The sequence below is a fragment of the Macaca nemestrina genome, chromosome 13 (assembly GCF_043159975.1).
Source record: "Macaca nemestrina isolate mMacNem1 chromosome 13, mMacNem.hap1, whole genome shotgun sequence".
In the NCBI taxonomy this organism is placed as follows: domain Eukaryota; kingdom Metazoa; phylum Chordata; class Mammalia; order Primates; family Cercopithecidae; genus Macaca; species Macaca nemestrina.
This window is the reverse complement of record NC_092137.1, coordinates 109,197,980-109,202,723: the sequence shown is the minus strand read 5'-3', so window position 1 is coordinate 109,202,723 and position 4,744 is coordinate 109,197,980.

Below are 4,744 nucleotides of genomic sequence, written 5' to 3'. Positions count from 1 at the left end.
TAAAAGCGGGGAGAGGGTAGACTAAAGGCAAGCAAATTAAAGAGACATTGAATGTCAACTGTTGTCAGCCACTGTGCCGGAAGATAGTTAAACAACAATAAACCTTCAGTCCTTGAAAAGCTTATGGTTTACCAGGGGCTATAAGAAGTGCATCAGCGGCCGGTCACGGTGGCTCAGGCCTGTAATCCCAACACTTTGGGAGGCCGAGGTGGGCGGATCACAAGGTCAGGAGCTCGAGCCCAGTCTGACCAACATGGTGAAACCTCATCTCTACTAAAATTACAAAAATTAGCCGGGCGTGGTGGTGCACGCCTGTATTCCTAGCTACTCAGGAGGCTGAGGCAAGAGAATCGCTTGAACCCAGGAGAGTGGAGGTTGTGGTGAGCTGAGATCGAGTCACTGCACTCCAGCCGGGTGACAGAGCTAGACTGTCTCAACAAAAAAAAGAAGTGCATCAGAGGCCGGGCACGGCGCCTCAAGGCTGTAATCCCAGCACTTTGAGAGGCCTAGGCAGGCAGATGGCTTGAGTCCAGGAGTTCAAAACCAGCCTGAGCAACACAACGAAACCCTATCTCTACTAAAAATACAAAAAATTAGCCAAGTGTGGTAGCATGCACCTGTAGTCCCAGCTACTCGGGAGGCTGAGGGTCCTGAGCCCAGGACGTCAAGGCTGCAGTGAGCCATGATCATACCACTGCACTCCAGCCTGGGCGACAAAGTGAGACCTTGTCTCAAACAAAAAAAAACAAAAGCATCAGCATATAATGTGATAAGAATCAATGTTAGAAATATGAATGCGAGGCCGGGCGTGGTAGCTCACGCCTGTAATCCCAGTACTTTGAGAGGCCGAGGCGGGTGGATCACCTGAGATCAGGAGTTCGAGACCAGCCTGACCAACATGGTGAAACCTTGTCTCTACTGAAAATACAAAAATTAGCTGGCCGTGTTGGTGGGCGCCTGTAGTCCCAACTACTCAGGAGGCTGAGGCAGGAGAATCGCTTGAACCTGGGAGGCAGAGGTTGCAGTGAGCCGCAATTGTGCCAGTGCACTCCAGCCTGGGTGACAGAGCGAGACTCCATCTAAAGAAATATATATATGTGTGTGTGTATATATATATAAATATATATATGTGTATATATGTATATATATGTATAAATATATATATATAAAATGTGTGTGTGTGTATATATATATAAATATATATGTGTATATATGTATATATATTTATGTATAAATATATATATAAAATGTGTGTGTGTGTATATATATAAATATATATATGTGTATATATGTATATATATGTATGTATAAATATATATATAAAATGTGTGTGTGTATATATATAAATATATATGTGTATGTATATATATGTATGTATAAATATATATATAAAATGTGTGTGTGTGTATATATATATGTATGAATGGGATACAGCGATTGCTCAGAGAGACTGGGTGATTTTAGGGCATCTGCAAAGATTTCCCAAAGGTGGTGATGGCTGCACTGGGGTTTGAAAGACATGGAAGGAGCTTTCCAGAGGGAGAAAGGGGAAAGGGCAGGGGGGTGAGCGGGCTTTTTAGGCAAAGAGACGCGCCTGTAAGAAGAGCCTGGTCTGATCAGAGAATGGTGAGAATTCTCACTGAGTTGAGGTTAAGCTCTGGTGAGAGAGATGAAGTTGGAGACGGATGGCGAATGTGGACCTGTGCCTAGCACAGCACCTGACACGGCAGAGGCAGTCAGTAATATCTGCTGATTAATTGTCAGACGTTGGGTGGCTTAGGAAAGCTCTGAGGAGGGGCCCCAATTAAGGGGACAGTAGTCAGGGCGTGAGGTTTGTCCAAGAGAGCACTGTGAGATCAGGACTAAAACTGCTGCAAGAAACCCTATGATTGGGTGGCAGCAGCATGTTGTGGAGATGAGCCTGCTCTCTCAGTCTCTTCCTCTTGTCAGAACCCTTTGCCTCCTCCCCCAACACACGCATACACACACATGCATGCACCATGCTACAGAAACCTTTCTCAGTCTTGCCGTTCTCTCAAATCATGCATCGGTCTTCCCTTCATCTTCAGATTCTTTAAAGAGTAATCGAAGTTCCCACTTCTAGCATGATGAAGTGCGGAGGTCAACAAATCTTTCCAAAATGTAACTATATAGCTGGACAAACCATTGAGCATTCTGTAATTTTACCAAAGGCACAAATGGGGATGTGTTTAAGAATGAAAGCTCGCTGGGCGCAGTGGCTCATGCCTGTAACCCCAGCACTTTGGGAGGCTGAAGCAGGAGGACCACTTGAGCTCAGGAGTTCAAGAACAGCCTGGGCAAAGTAGTGAGATCCCCATCTCTACAAAAAAATAAAAAATAAAAAAAGGCATGGTGGTACACACCTGTGGTCCCAGCTACATGGGAGGCTAAGGCAGGAGAATCATTTGAGCCCAGGAGATTGAGTCTGCAGTGAGCTGTGATCACACCACTGCGCTCCAACCTGGGCAACAGAGTGAGGCAGACCCTGTCTCAAAAGAAAAAAAAAAAAAGAATTAAAGTGAGCCTTGGAGAAGACCAGCCTGTGTCCATGGCATCTTTGCCCAGGCTGCTACCCCCATCTACCCCAGCTGCTGGTAACACACACAGCAGCCCCCAGCAGGGCAGCCTGTGGAAATAAGATCCCCCGCCACCTCGCTGCAGGGGCTGGATGCAAGATTGAGGAAGGTTTTGATTTGCAGCATGGCTAGTTAAGGTGGTGATATCAATGACCAGGAGGAAGAAAGGCTGCTGACTCCTAGCCTGAGGCTCTGGGCCTTTGGAGATAACCAAATGGCCTACAGACTAGTCAGGGATGTAAGAGGGAGCTCCAGGAGATGGGAGAGCCAAAGGGAGCTCGGTAAACTCTTCACACTACCCAAATGGACTGAAGGCTCCCGGCTGGCAGAGATTAGAGCAAGTCCAAGCCATGTCCATATGCCCAGGGCACACAGCCTGTGTCTGTGCCAGTGCCAGTGTTAGGAAGTAAAAGCCAGAACACCACCGCAAATGGCCCGGGGTGTGCCTCCTCCCCATTGCGCGTAGAGCCAGCAGCAGATGGTGGAAACCGTATTGGCTTTAACTGATGTTTGACTGACAAACTATGCAGATAAGAAGTGACCTCTAGGAAGCCAGTCTGAAAAATTAAAGCAAACAAATGCCAACAATAAAACTGAGCAATGACCTGAGTGAGCGCACACTGTGGAGGAGACAGGCGTCCTGCATGGAGTGCAGCCAGGAGACAGCACGGAATGCATGGAGCAGCTATTGGAAGGCACTGAAAACGAAATCGTTGCAGGCAGCTTTCCCAGGAAGACCAGAACTGGAAGTAACACCAAATCGGTGGTGAGATAACCATGTTTCCCGTATGGTATCCCCTGACTAACCTGGCAGTGGGCACCAGGGTGTAGATAGAAAGAGCTCCAGAAGATGCCTCTATTTCTAGCTCAAGTAACAGGAAAAGGGTCTCCTAACATTCCAAGGGAATCCAGAAGTTCGTTCCTCCCCATGTTTCTTTTCCCTATTCTCTCATACCTCAGCCCCCAAGCAGTCCCACAGTGGCACTGGCACCAGCCCCAAGAGGAGCCCCAGAAGCCAAGACGCAGGCGGGAACCTTCTCTAGTTGACAGAGCTGTGGTCCCAAAAGGGCAGAAACAGCCCATGTTGCTTCTCTTCCAATTCAGTCCTCCCACTGCTTGGTTTCAGATGTAGAAATGCATGGTAGAGCCAGATAACGAAAGCCTCAGTTTTCTGCTTGGAAGACGAAAGAGAGAAGCCTCAGCAAATGAAAGCAACAGGGTAATTGCTGAGAGAGAGTTAATCAGTGAACACGCAAACCCACTAAGTTGTTTATGAACCCCAGGGCTCATTCTTGAGCTGCTCCCACATAGATCTCGTCCTGTTCAACACACCAGAGGCCGAGAGCTGAACTGAGAGACCATCACCCACAGACACAACTGGCCACTGGGTGGCGCACAAGTGGGACAGAACTGAATAGTCCTGTGAAGACTTTGGACACTGAACTGGCTTTGGAACCACAGACTGCAGAATGGAGGGGTGGGAACTTGTGGTTTGAACCTAAATCAGGTAGATTGCCTGGCCAAAATGAAAATATCTACAATCTCCATAGCATTTAATTTCATTCAGTGATTTTTTTAAGTAAATTTGCAGTGTTTTACAGCCATCCCCAAAATCTAATTCCAAAATACCTCTATCACCCCAATGAGAGACTCCATTCACGTTGCCAGTCACATGCCCTCCCAGATTTTCCCTCCGCCAAGCCCTTGGCAATCACTAATCTACTTTCCGTGTCTTTGAGTTTGCCTACTCTGGATATTTCTTTTTTTTTTTTTTTTTTTTTTTTTTTTTTTTTTTTTGAGACGGAGTCTCGCTCTGTCGCCCAGGCTGGAGAGCAGTGGCCTGATCTCAGCTCACCGCAAGCTCCCCCTCCCGGGTTCACGCCATTCTCCTGCCTCAGCCTCCCGAGTAGCTGGGACTACAGGCGCCCGCCACCTCGCCCGGCTAGTTTTTTTTTGTAGTTTTAGTAGAGACGGGGTTTCACTGTGTTCACCAGGATGGTCTCGATCTCCTGACCTCGTGATCCACCCGTCTCGGCCTCCCAAAGTGCTGGGATTACAGGCTTGAGCCACCGCGCCCGGCCTGGATATTTCATATAAATGAAATGATATATGAGGTTTTGTGATTGGCTCCTTTCATTTAGAAGAAT